This window comes from Cyprinus carpio, unplaced genomic scaffold (assembly GCF_018340385.1).
Source record: "Cyprinus carpio isolate SPL01 unplaced genomic scaffold, ASM1834038v1 S000006530, whole genome shotgun sequence".
NCBI classification, from domain to species: domain Eukaryota; kingdom Metazoa; phylum Chordata; class Actinopteri; order Cypriniformes; family Cyprinidae; genus Cyprinus; species Cyprinus carpio.
In genome coordinates, this window is record NW_024879195.1 from 1,002,347 (window position 1) to 1,017,378 (window position 15,032).

A 15,032-nucleotide genomic window follows, 5' to 3' on the forward strand; every position below is an offset into this window, starting at 1 on the left:
TGGGGTTAGGTGTGGTCATTCGAACGAACGAATAAGCCACCTAGTAAAATATGTACGAATTACTGTGAGATCGGTGTAAAAAGTCCACACATTGCATTTAAATAATCGTGCGTTTTTATTGGTAATGACGTTATACGTCATTTCATGACGACAGACACAACGCGATACTGTCATTATTTTTACGCCCACTAGAGGCCGCTTAACTTTAAAACGTAAATATAGGTCGTAATAAGGTGCTTGCACAAACAACCTATATGGTCGTTTTTTTGTTGGAGTACAGGCTCTCCTTACGACCTTGCTTAGTGTAAAAAGTCCCAAAACAGTCCATGCCACAATAAGCAAATGGCGGGGAGGGATCAGTACGGTCTTGGGGCAGATCTGCCATCCGTTGTTGTTCTGGAGGCCTACGAGCTCTCCTAACAGGAACATACTGCCATATATACTGGGCTACCATCTTGCTGCCACCAGTAATCCATAAGCCATTGGCTCACAATTCATTCAGAGTCTGTCCCCTGCCTTGATGTTGAACTTTTTGATGATGGTGTGCCAGAATAAGGCGTGTGATGATGCCATCCTTTGGAAGGATTGCTGGATGCCGCAATTCAAGAGGGGCAGATGCCCTCCTCAGTCGTCCTCCCACCCTCATTATTCCATCTTGCATAAATGGATCAAGCTGATACAGAGGATGGTTACAAGGCAGCTTCCCAGATTCATGGCCGAGTACATACAACTCTTCTTTAAAGGCATCCTGTTGTGCCAAACGAATGAGCGTGAATGAAGCTCTTCTTCTCTCCTCCACACTTAAAGGCTCTGATATCTTCACCTTCTTTACTAATCTTTGAATCTGGGCAATGACGTTCACAGCTGTAGTCCATTTTGAGAACTGTGCTAGTCGCTCTTGAAAATCCACTTGAATTATGGCCTCGGTCTTCAATACTTGGACAGCCTTGACCTCAGGGTCACCCACCGACAGCTCTAACATACCTTGTTTAGCAACCACCTCTTTCTCCCAGAGGAATCTGGGCCCTGTGAGCCAGTTTGAATTAATAAGCTCTTCTATCGTGAGGCCCCTCGAGGCATGGTCAGCAGGGTTTTCTCCTGTATTGATGTAATACCACTGTCTTGGATCGGTGGACTCCCGGATTCTCTGTACATGCTTTGCAACAAAGACATGAAATCTTTGGGCTTCATTATTGATGTAACCAAGGACTACATGGGAATCGGTCCAAAAATATTCTCTGTCAACTTTAAAAGCCAGCTCCTCCTTCAGTATACTACTCACTACTCAGGATCTTCCCGAAGTTTGAAGGTGTGAAACATCTTGGGATCTGTATCTTTTCTAAATTGGACAAATTCTTCAGCCAGCTCTCCCACCTTGATCTAAACTCAATGGGTAGTGGTTCATCCCAACTGATGCCCTTTTGACACATCTCTTGCAGCACCTTCTTACCAGATATGATAAATGGAGCCAAAACCCCCAATGGATCATAAATGAAAGCCACAATGGAAAGAATTCCACGTCGTGTGGCAGGGTTTCACATCAAGCACAGCATTAAAGGTAAAGGCATCATTCTCCACATCCCACCTTACTCCCAGAACATTTTTTACTGGAAGATAAGCATGGTCAACAGCATGGTCACTCTCACTGATGGACGCCAGTACTTCTCTATTGTTGGAAATGAATTTGTGAAGGCGCAACTTTCCTTTAGCACACAGAGCTTGAGCTTCTTCCACCAGCCTAATTGCCAGCTCAACAGATTCCAGGCTTATGGGGCCATCATCTACATAGAAATTATTTCTGATAAAACTAGCAGCCAAAGGATACACACTCTCATTAATGCTGGAGAGATACTTCAGGCCATAATTGGCACAACCTGGGGAGGATGAAGCTCCAAAGAGATGCACTTTCATTCCATATTCTCTGTATCTATATCTCCATTTGACCACCACAGAAAACGCAGGTTATCCCGATCTTCCCTAATGACATGAAATCTATGAAACATTTTCTCAATGTCACACATGACAGCAATTGGATGTTTACGGAAGCAACAGAGCACTCCAGTCAACCCATTGGTAAGATCGGGCCCAGTCAATAGATAATCATTCAAAGCGGTACCTTCATACTTGGCTGAACAATCAAAGACTACCCTGATCTTATTTGGTTTCTTTGGGTGATAAACACCTTGGTGTGGAATATACCACAAATTTCCCATATCTGGTTGCTCATCAGCTATTTCTGCATCCCCATCTCTTAAGACACCTTCCATAAACATCATGTAAGCACGTTTGAATTGAGGATCCTTGTCCAATTTTCTTTTAAGATGCTTCAGCCATACTAATGCAAGCTTCTTATTATTTGGAAGTTGGGGACGTGTTTTAAAAAAGGAAGGGGCATCTCAAGATGGCTAGAATCATTGTGATGAACACCTTCCTTTAGAACCTGCAGGAACTGAACATAGTCCTGTGATATGCTCTTTTCTGAGTATCTACAAAATCCAGCTCAAGTGCTCTAATAACAGCAGCAGGTGTCACAGGGGGAAGCTCCCTGACTAATATGCGGTGGCATATACCAGTCACATCCTTGGAGTTCACACTATGTGGAGTACCTCCTATGATGCTCCAGCCCAGGTCTGTCTTGATGGCATAAGGCTCTTCATCACCTCCATTGATGACCTGTCGAGGTGCCAAAAGACCTACTCCACAATCCATTCGTGCAGGCATTTCATCAGCAATAACTTCTAGATGTCTCCACCTTTTAGCGGTCTCACAGGTAGGAATGTGTGTGCGCTCAAAAGGAATGAAATCCCTTGTATAAACGGGAGGCAGTTAGATAGAGCTGTCTGAAGAAAACCCTCTCACTCTAAGCCCACAGACTCTCCGACTCTCCACAATGGAGTCTTTTCCCATCATAGTGGAAAGCTTTAGTTTTACCGGTTCCATTGATGCCTGCAAACTTTCACACACTTCCTGATCAACGTGTATGTGACTACTTTGAGTGTCTAATAAAGCATAAACAAGGATTTCAGACTCTGAGCTAGAAGACAGCCATACTGGAATGATCATAGATGTTGTACCACCTTCTCCATTCACACAGCATGATAGGGAGGATGTACTCTCTTCAGCCTGCAAAACTATCTGTGAATGTAACTCATTTACTGGCTGACGATCTTCATGCAATGGAGTTGGGTGGTGCTTCTTACATACAGCACATATTGCCCGATTTCTGCAAATCTTTGGAGCCATGTCCCCTTCTTAAGCATGCAAAGCACAACTTATTCCACATAACAAACTTTCTCTTTTCCTTCACAGCCTCTTCCATTAGTTTTTGACATTTATAGATTGAATAATGCTCTCCACAGAACATACATTTAACTGAATTTGTACCATGCACCAGTGTGCTCTTCAAATTACTAGACTCTTTAATCTTGCTGTGGATAATATTGCTGGAATTTGTCATAGCACATGTTGCATCTAAATCATTCACAGTGGTTGCCAACGTGTTTACTCTTGAACGCTTTATCTCCTTCAATGGCTTTTCTTCAGAGATCTTTAATGCATATAACGTTGACACAGGATTGCATGCTATACGTGCTTCCTTTGAGACAAATGAAGCAAACTCACTTAAGCTTGGATAATCTTTATCTTGGTCTAGCTGTTCTGTGACATGACGGTTCCACCTGCTCGTCACCCAGTTGGGAAGCTTGACCAGTATCTTCTGGTTCTCTTCGCAATCATTTAGCACCTGAAGACCCTTGATGTGTGGCATAGCATCACTTCATGATTGCAAGAAGTCACTGAACTCTCTTAGCCTAATGTACTCTGATGCACTGATCTTAGGCCACCTATTAAGTTTCTCTCTAAAGGCACGTTGCGCCACAAAGGAGTGACCATATCTAGCATTTAACTTCTCCCAGGCTTGCTGATAGGCTTGTTCATCTTTCTTATAAAAACTGCCTTTCAAAACTGATCTCGCTTCACCATCAATATACTTTTGCAAATAGAACAGACTGTCTGCTGGATTCAGACATCGTCTCTCTATAAGAGCCTTAAAGGTTGTGCTCCACTCTATAAACTTCAGTGGGTCACCAAAAAATACAAAGGGTTCTGGAACGGGAAGTCGAGGTAGGGCCATTGACTCTTCTAATGCCTGTACTACGGATACTTCACTTTTTGTGACTTGCTGATTCAAACATGATGTATTAGGAACCAGGGGACTAGGGTCGCTCACATCACTACATGCTGAACCACACTGCTGACTTTTCACTCTTGACTCCGCAGTATACACCCGAAGCCTTGCTTCCATAACCTCAATGTCTCTACGATTTTCAAGCTTCTTCAGTCGCTGCCTTTGTGCATCAATGTCAGCCTCCATTTCCATTTCTGCTTTCTTTGCAGCTAACAACGCAGCACAACGCAGCAGTCTCTGCTCTTCTAGCGGAAATGCTTGCGGACTCTGAAGAGGGTTTAGAGTGATTACTAAAAACTGTGGCTCTAGAAACTGTGGATCCGTATATGGACCTAGCATACTCACAAGTCCAACAACATACGCAATCTTGCTTTCTCAGCTTCGGCATCAAACTCCATGCCATCCTCCACTAAACGTACCCTCATTATTTTCATTGAGTCTGCCGTCACAGCTGAACATGCATCAATTTTTCTCCTAATTTCTTGACTTGGTACTGCTTGGAGTCGCATGTTATCATATAAATCTTTCAATTCAGACTCTTTCTTCTCAACCCATTCCATCATGTCACACAAATCACTTTCAGAGCACTCATGTTTTAACTTTAAACGAACATCTCTGACATGGATCTTCCAATTCTCATATGCAGATTTGAACTTCCTTTCCCTTTGAACCAGTTCTTGTGCTTTTAACTCCTGCATCTAATTTCATTGGTCTTTAATAAAGCAGAATTAAGCTCTTTAAGTCTTGCCTCAGATTTGTCAGTGCATGTGGTACATGATGCATGGCGATCTCTCTCAACATGCTCAGTAACTTCATACTCTGGTATATCACCAATTAAGACTGCTTGACATTTTCGCTCTTAAAAATGTAACACTTTAAACAAAAACACAACACACAATAAAACAACAAAAAATAACACACTTAAAACAACAAAAAAAAAAATACAACTAAAAAACAACAAAAAACAGTGAAACACTCTTAAAGAGAGTCATCACACTTGAATCTGTAATTTTAAATACTATTTCAATCAAAGCAAATTAAGAATCATTTGTCACTAGGACATTTCTTTCTTACATTACTAAGAAAGAAATGTCCTCCATCGGGATGTATCACTTTATTTTAACTTCTAAAACCATCAATTATTTACCAAAGATAGCGTTTAATATTTTATAGTCTGACCTGCTGATGCACAGATGGATCAAGGCTGCATGAGAAAAGTCCTCCATCGGGATGTATCACAACTGCACGCCAAACACACAACAATTCAAAGGACATCAACGCAAATAAAGAAATAAACAAACATTAACACTTTTACCATGTTGGCCTGGTTACCAGCAGTAGAATGGTGAGGAGCTCTAATAATAATAATAATCAGAGGTGTAAAAAGTACTACAAAATCTTACTCAAGTGAAAGTACATATACTTTTTTACTCAGTTAAAAGTACAAGTATCTGGCCAAAAATACACTTGAGTAAAAGTAAAAAAAAGTACAACTTTAAATTGTACTCAAGCATTAAGAAAGTAGAAGTACTTTTTTTTTCTAACAGATATACAGAGGTTTTGTTAAAGGGAGAAAACTAAACAAAATGCACAGGTCAAACACATGCATCTAGTGCAACAGCATTTAAAATGCAGCACAGTGGAACACACACACACATTAGGGTTGCCACCTTCAGAGAGGCACAATAAGGGACACCCATTCACGACTCAATTTTGTGAATTCGTGTAATTATTATTATTCATTTGCTCAAATTAGGGCTACATTTGACAGTTCTGCAGCTCCTACCTGGATGGGATAAATTTGTAATTATTATTATTCATTTGCTCAAATTAGAGCTACATTTATTCGTCCCATTTTTATCTAAATACTAAATAGTAATTTGTAAAAAATGTATATGACATTTTGTATATATTTATGATTAATATAAATGATAAATAAATAGATACCTTCTAACATTAATCAGAATCTATTAATTTATCTGTCTAATAATGTCTAAAAATATAATAATTATGTCTACCATGCTCTGACAATTAATGGAATATTATATTAACAGACTATCCCAATTTTAATAAAACAATATGCCTATACCTTGAAGCACAGATGTGTCTGTCACTTTAAATGTATGGTTCACCCAAAAATAAAAATTATATAAATCATGATTTACCCAGGTTTTTCTAAACCTACTTAAAGTTCTTTCTTCTGTTGAACACAAAAGAAGATACTTTGAAGAATGTGGGTAACCAAACAGCTTCTGGTCCTCAGTAACTTCAAGAAAAAAACAAAAATAAATACAAATAAAATAAATTCTATCAGAGTCCTTGGGGACCAGAAACTCTTTGGTTACCCACATTCTTCAAAGTATCTTCTTTTATGTTCAACAGAAGAAAGAAATTATTAAGGTTTGGAACAACTTGTGGGTGTGTAAACGATGACAAAATGTTCGTTTTTGGGTGAACTATCCCTTTAAGTCAGACAGTCCAACCTGAGCAACTGAAATGCTTCTCTGCAAACTGCACGTTCATCATTAGTTACAGGATAGACATACTGATAACTTTCCTATTCATCCCTACGTCTGGAGAGTCTTGTGTTCAAAGGGCGGATGTGAGTGAGCTCTAGAATCGCTTAAAAGGGCGCGGGTTCTGGAGACTCCGTCTCTATGAAAACAAAGATGCCAAAATGGAATCACGCGCAAATGAGCTTCTCTAATACCTCGTATGAAATTGATTTGATTATAACTGCTATTAGTATTATAAACAGTGCAATATACTTTTTTTGTTTATTCAACTGGCATTTGTAAAATACGGGACAAATCGTGTCCCGTATTGATTTGATACGGGACGCATCATTTTACCTTTAAATTCACAATATACTGCACTCCTGTAATGTCTGCACATAACATGGCAATGGGAAACTGCATTGCAACCAACAAAGTTGCTAACTTAGTTAGCAACATATATGGTTTTGGGAAACGCACCCCTGGAGCGGTATTCAAGGCTTAGTGTATCCCATCATGCATCATGTTGTGGAAATACATCGCAAGACGTTTTGCCAAGGTCACGGAAACCTTTCCAATGTAAGTTAAATATTAATAATAATTAGATATTACATATAATTTGTAGCACCAAAGTGCTACAAGTTTTATTTGTGCAAAGGTGAGTAGCCTATATTTATTTTGTAAGGACCAGGAACGTGTCCCATCAGGTTAATGAAAAGTTGTACATACACTTGTGGGTCTTCATCCTCACTGGAACACTTGGACCAAATACAGGAAATACGTCATATAAGTAGTCAAGTGATCAAGTGTCTCGTGCTGCTGGCCTGGGAGACAGAACAGGGGCACGTTCAAGCTCACACCGGTGCGCATATGCTAAGGGACATAACATTTCCTCACATTCTTGAGGCATTCGGCCAATCACAACGCACTGAATAGCTGGTCAATCAGAGCACACCCCGCTTTTCAGAAAGATGAGCTTTGTAAAAATTGACATGTTTCAGAAAGGCTGGGCATAGAGGAGTCTATAATGTACATAATATGCAAAATAATGTGTTTTTTGAACCTTAAACCGCATAAAACAAATTGCATTACACCAAATACACAAAATAATGTGTTTTTAGCAGCATCATATGACCCCTTTAATGATGATAATATTTAACATACTTTAGATTTTAGAATAGGTTTCATGATCAAAATATTGTAAAATGCTATTAAAATAATAGTAATGATCTTAATTTAATATTAATAATTTAAAAGGCAGAAATTTATTTTGTATAATGTTGAAGACATTAAGGTGATTCAACATATAGATCTTATTTAAAAAAAAAAAACTGATTTACAAGTGTTTTTGTTTACCTTTTTCAACCATTTAGCATTAAACAACAACTGACCTTATTTCAACCATAATTCAGTGTTGAAGGTCGGTCATGAGCCGGCTGGGGAGGATCAATACATTTGTTGGTTGCATCCTACAAGGTGCTGCTGAAAGTAAAAATTAAATAATAATAATAATAATAATAATAATAATAATAAAAAAAAAAAAAATAATAATAAAAAGCTTTTATTGTTGTTTGCAATTTCAGTCTCTTTTAAAATAAAAAAATTATAATTCGAGGACCAGAAGCAACAGTTGATTGTTTGTATGTATGTAGGCCCATGTATGAATGAATGGATGAATGAATGACAATTTTAATGATGCAAAACTAATTAAAAAAAACAAAAAACAAATTATTATTATTATTATTAGGGGCAGATACAGGAAGCGTTTGATTAAGTTTATTATAGCCTAAAATGGCTTCACTTTTTAATATCAGTGTCTTCATATTTTCGATAGTATATAGTAAGTTATATATTTAGTGCAAATCATATTTCTGACCTACAATGGAGGGCAGCTACAGAAAGGCATTCTGAAGAGATGTTTTCACTGAATCCATTTCAAAGAAAGGTAAAATAACAAATGTTAGCTTTGAGGTTTGATCACATGAACATTGCTTCTTCTTGTGGGTTTTTGGTTACTAACTCAAAGGCACCAGTCACTGTGTCTACTACTTCGACTACTGGGGGAAAGGAACCAAAGTCACCGTTTCCTCAGGTAAGATATTGTCGATACTTTCTGTTATTCAATTTTTGTTCAGTTTTGAAGATCAGGTAAGTGGTCTTGACACAAAATAACATGCAGTCATATTTACAATTTTTGTCTTTGCTAATAGTGGAAAGGGGACGTCGGTAATCGTAAACAATATCGAGTAAAACTCTCAGATTAAAGAAACTGCTCACTAAAATATCTCAAAACTAGTCGCTTTGATAACGGAGGCCTGTGGCAAGACAGTGTAAATATGCTATTAGGGTTATGGTATGACTCTTTTCGTAAATCTTCTCGTTGTGACGGTGCCTTTGACAACTGGGGAAAGGGAACAATGGTGACTGTAACATCAGGTAAGACGATCGATTTTTTGTTTAGTTAGAGCCAAACTACAATAAATAAATAAATTTAAAAATGCATGTTTAGTAGCAGACTTTTTAGTCTACTATAGCCTAGTTAAAAAGAGAGAGAGATAAAAAAAAATAATAATAATGGACAATGTTGCATTGGATTGTACAAAGGATTGTAGCTGGATTTGCTGATATAAAAATCGTTAGAGTTTTTGTGCGCTGAAGAAATGAAAAGTATCACTGTGACTACGCTGCCTTTGACTACTGGGGGAAAGGCACGTCGGTCACAGTGACATCTGGTAAGAATTCAAATTTAAATCTTTCATAAACGTGTTTTAAATAGCTATAGTCTAAAGGAAAACTAAATGTACGTACCGCTTGTCAGTTTTACAAGAATGAAAGTTAGACTCAATTAAAAGGAAAAATAGTTGAATTTGTGGCTTAGGATAATAAATAAAAGTGACTTGTCATAAGAGCGTACATAATAGCAATTTTTGTACAATATCCATGGCTAAAACTGTCAGTGTGACATTGCTTTTGACTACTGGGGGAAAGGAACCATGGTCACTGTCTCGTCAGGTAAGAAAAACCTTCTAAACAAAATCTGTTTTAAGTACGAACAAAATTGTGACAGGTAGGCTAATTTGTCAAAAAGTTGTTTTTTATATTTAAGCAATGTTTAAATGGCTATTTACTCTACGATTCGCACAATTAAAGTCGGGACATGCCTTTAGAGTTTTGCTAGAAACGCAAAGATTCACATTAATTCTGAATAATTATTTTTTACACAATTTGATGTGTAGCCTACACGAATTCAGATAAAACAACGAATCGGCTACAGGTCATTTAACAGATCCTGGGCATTTTTGAGTTGCATTTTTATACTGCGCTGTAACATTAAAATAATATCGTGTAACTGGGCTTTCGACTACTGGGGACGTGGCACCAAAGTCACCGTTACAAACAGTATGATTTTATTATTAATTGCTAGGACAGTTGTATCGTAAAATAAGACAAAATGTCACATGTATGTATTATCATTTACAGTTGTATTATTATATCTTAAGAGTTTTCTATTGATTGTTGTCAAATGAATGGTTTTTCCATTAGAAAATGTTAAAGACTAGGCTACATAATTTTGTAATGTTTCGTTGTATAGCTGCTAAAAAACGAATAAAAATCAATAACAGTAGTTATTGTTAAACGACTGCTTTAACTGTTCATTCTTCTCGCAAGTGTTGTCAGTCTGGGCAAATATTAGAATGATTAATATCAGCTAAATATGACTAAATAACTAAACTGCAACGTGTCGCGTGCCTTTAAACTTTTTTACACTGCTATGGCCACTTCTTGTTATATTTTAAAATAATAAATTATTACTAAGAAAAAACTATTTCTAAAATACAAATTCAGTTATAAATAAATAAATAAGGAAAACACCGGCGTAGGCCGATACCCAACCGCTATTTAATAATTACAGATTGATTTATAGGCTAATTATCCCTTTTCGAATTATTCCAAAGTTCAGTGTTACAATAATGCTATATATCAATGTTACAATAATGCTTTATATCAGTGTTACAATAATGCTATATATCAATGTTACAATAAAGCTATATAAATTCTCGAAAGGATTGTTTTATTTGTTCGTTTGGTTCACACTTTATTTTAAAATTCAATTCTAGCTATTAAAAAACCATTTATTAGCCTTAATTATAATCCTGAGTTTCTGCTTATTTAAAGTTAGTAAGGTAGTTGTTAAGTTTAGTTGTTGGGTCGGGTTAAGGGATGTAGAATATCGTCATGCAGAATATGTGCTTTATAAGTAGACTACTAATAAACAGACAATGTTAATAATAGACATGACAATAAACAATTAATAGTGAGATTTGGTTCCTATACTAAAGAGTTATATTTGTTTGTTTTAACTTATACAATTAACAGGTTATGTGAACTGACTAATTTGAAACTAACTGAAAAGCAATCCATGCAGTCAAAATTTCATGTAATAAAGTATAGATATATAGGCTAACACTTTATTTATTACAGCATCCAAGAAAAAAAAAATCACCTAATTCGCAAGATTTTGTGTTTTATTATGGGGCTCGTAGAAATGCTTGATTCTGTTTGGTCAAGATGTAATGTCTCTACAGCTGAATCATCTCCACCAACGTCAATCTTCGCCATGTCCCAGTGTACTCCTGATTCTACTGGGTACGTCACCATCGGCTGCATGGCAAGAGGTTTCTCACCTGCGGACTCGCTTACTTTTAAATGGACGGATTATGCTAAGAAAGAGTTGAGTGATGTCGTGCAGTATCCAGCATTCGGGAGTGGTGAAGAATATACCAAAGTCAGCCCTATGCGCGTGAGAAAAAAGCGATTTGGATCCTCAAAAACCATACAAGTGCGAAGCTTCAAATTCTAAAGGCAAAAAGGATAGTAAACTTCCTCTACTTCCACCACGTAAGTTACATTTTTAAAATGCCTAACATTTTACATTAGCTACTTCATGTGTCTCTCTATAGTATTTTGCTTTGGATTAAGATAATGTTGTTGTTTCTTTGTGGAGGCTCCTGTTTGATTGGAAATTTTAGCGCACTATTTGGTTTATTTAACCAGTTATCCTGCTGTTATAACTGTGGATGTCAAGCACTTATCAAAGTCTGATGTCAGTCAATGTTTACACCAGCTGAGAACAGCAAGGCTCTAAAAATGCTAGAAAAAAAAAAAAAGCACATTATAGGCTACACAATTTCTTAATCAATGAAATACCCATAGGCTTTTAGAAATACTTCAGGGAATACAGTGACATATGAGATTTTTACCCGCTGTATCAACCAAAATAAAAGATGTAGATGATGATGAAGAATAATAATAAAAGGGGCTTAGGCTTTCAGAAATATTTTTTTTTTCTGACCCCATGGCAGGGAATACAATGGCATGTTGGATTTCTTCCTTCTGTATAAACTAAATAGTAATAATAATAAAATAAAACTATACAACATTTAACACTGATGTTCAAAGTCAACTATAAGAGCATCCTATGCTTGCTTAATAAAGCATTTTGAACTGTTTTATTTTGCTTTTCCTGTCTTCTCTGCTTTCTCCTATATGTTGTCAACTCCACCACCACCCCCACGAACAGCTCACCACCATCAGTCCCACGAACAGCTCCACCACCAGTCCCACGAACAGCTCCACCACCAGTCCCACAACATCCCCATCTGCACTGACACTGAAGCCACCAGTTCAGAGAGAAATATTTGTATATAATAAAGTCGTCTTGGAAGCTGATGTTTCTGGAGATATAAAATCTAAACCGTCATGTAAAGTGAATGATGCTGACATTAAAAAAGTCGAGTTTTCTACTAACATTTCACCGTCTATTAAAAAATACAATGTCACTGTTGATACAGAGAATGGTTTAATGGTGAAAAAAGTCACTTGTACCATCGGTGAAATCAAGCAGGAGATCAGTTTTAAATAAAGGAGGTAAGTCAGTGTAAAACTTATAATTTACTTTGTGAATCTATGTGCAGTTCTAAATGCTGAAAGGTTGTAAAAACTTGTATTGCCTGCAAGACCATTTGAAATGCTTTTGCAGTCAAAAAGACTAGACTGCCTTGATACACTATTGTTATTCATTATAATGTGAGTTTCTGTTTGTTTAATAAACTGTTATTCCTTCTTCCAATTCAGATGGACAGAAACCCACTGTTTTCATTTACAGACCTGATAATATTATCACAGATCGTGTCTCTCATGTGTGTGAGGTCACCAGCCCTAAACTCGGCGATGTCTATGTAATGTGGAAAGTGGGTAATGGGCCTTACAGAGAGGGCGGAACCAGTGCTCCCATCGAAACAAAGAACTCCATGTCTGTTCTCAGCATCCTAACAATGACAAAAGAAGAGTATAGCAATGTCATCACCTGTGCAGTCATTCACGCCAACATGGACAATAGAAGAGCTCCATTACAAGTGTCAACAAGCCAAAGTAAACAGCCAGAATTATCATGTGATTAATGTCCAAGCACTTAGTCTGTTGTTCTGCGTTTCATTGCTTTTGTCCCGTTGCTCATTTGTTATGTTGATTATGTATCTTTGATGTTGTTGTTTTTTTTTTTTGTGCATATTTCTGTCTGTATCACTTTACTGCATGGGTCAAACATCAAAGTCAAAATACACTCATGACTATATGTTTAATTTGATATTTACTTACATGTTGCATGTAAGTAAATATGTTCACAAGAAAACATTGTCAGAACATTATCATAGAGCTTGTTTATGTTTTGTTCTGTGCTTACTGTACTGCTGTTAGTCTAATCAGTTCCTCTAATATAACATGCCATTTTTGTGTTGTTTTACAAGCAATAAACATTTGTGTTTGCATGATTTAGTCCAGCTTTCATGTGGTTTTTTTCCTAATCAGAATCTTTGTGTGCTTCACTTTCTGCTCCTGTTTTTTTTTCTTTCTTTCTTTTTTTTCTCAGTATTTAGAGAAATTAGATTTTTTTTTGTCTCTGTCTCAAGCTAAGACACTTACTTAATTCTAAAGGTAACCATCAAAGTCACAAGGAATTTTTGACATTTTCAATCAATAAAATATACAGATGGTATATGTGGTATTTTTAGCTGCACTTGTATTATTAGTATGTCAGTATTCAATACTAAGTTGAAAATAGTATGTTACTTGATAAGCATACCATAAATGTAATAATATGCTTATATATATATTTATAAAGTGTATGTTCTAATGCACCAACAATGCTTAACAGACAGGACTATAGTATAGCGTATGTTTGTCTCTTCAGTGTAAAGTCAGTTGTGTGTGCAAATGAATGTATGTGAGTACACGTATGCAGTACATAAAGACTTTATGTGCTTAGGTGTTTATATAACACTAATAAATAATACTGGACTTTAACTTCAGGATGTATGATTAACGTTCTCATATATGTGTCGCAGCATATACTTACCATACATATGTCTCCTGTACATGTGTTTTTTTTTTTCAGGTGAGCCACCTGAGTCAGAGACAGGCTTTGCTCTGGACTGCAATAAAGATGTTCTTGAGGAGGATGAGTTCAGAAGTCTCTGGTCCACTGCCACCTCATTCATCTTCCTGTTCCTCTTCTCTCTGACCTAGCAGCGCTGTGCTCAGCTTCTTCAAGGTAATCTAATGGTCACTTCATAATGTACAGATTAATTTAAACAAGCACTTTTAGAACTCTTTTACTTGACTTTATTATGCATATTGTTGCAGTTATAAACATGCTTCAAATTTAACTTGTATTGTGTTTTTTAATGTGTTTTTTAACTATAGATAAATTTCTTCCCAGGTGAAGCAGTGATGATTTGTTAAAAGAACATGTGAAGACTCCAAGGTTTCTTATATGTTTTGTGACTGTAATTAAATGCTACTCTAATCTATTTTCATATCAAAAAGGAATCTCTCTCATTTGCTCTGTCTGTTCCTGTCTTTCTGTAAGTTTGTGTGAAAAACATTTAGGCTCACTGAGATGGTGAAACTACATAATTTGCCTCTGTGCACACATTCCTGAAGACACTGACAGATATGTCCTGCGTGTTCACACTCATCAATAAAGTCTTATGTCTGTCAAATCATCTAGATTTTACTCCTTCAAATATTATATCAGCCGCTTACTACATTATCTTGCATTTTCAGTAGATGTCACTATGATATTAGTAGAGCTTTGTCAGAACATACAAAACTGTGAGAATATGAGCTATAAAGATATATAGTCATGACCTCAATCTTGATGTGTTTGCTGCTTATCTAAAAGCATGAGGGCAAAAATCTGTACATTTTAGCCGAACTGCTAAATTAAACAAATTAAAAGTAAATTAAAAAAAGTAAACCTTTCAAACTCCGTTGGAATGTTTTGAGGAGTG

The 15,032-nt window shown here is 36.7% G+C and overlaps 1 long non-coding RNA gene and 1 pseudogene across 1 annotated transcript in view; one reads left to right on the forward strand and one right to left on the reverse strand.

Annotated features, from left to right (window-relative positions):
- LOC122143908 overlaps positions 1–8,773 on the reverse strand; it is a 299,947-nt gene extending 291,174 nt beyond the window's left edge. Inside the window, exon 1 of the long non-coding RNA XR_006159428.1 lies at positions 8,728–8,773. This is a non-coding gene — a long non-coding RNA (uncharacterized LOC122143908). The remainder of the gene's footprint in view (positions 1–8,727) is intronic.
- The window catches only part of LOC122143901, a 355,125-nt pseudogene extending 340,388 nt beyond the window's left edge, over positions 1–14,737 (forward strand).
- The last annotated feature ends 295 nt before the right edge of the window (positions 14,738–15,032 follow it).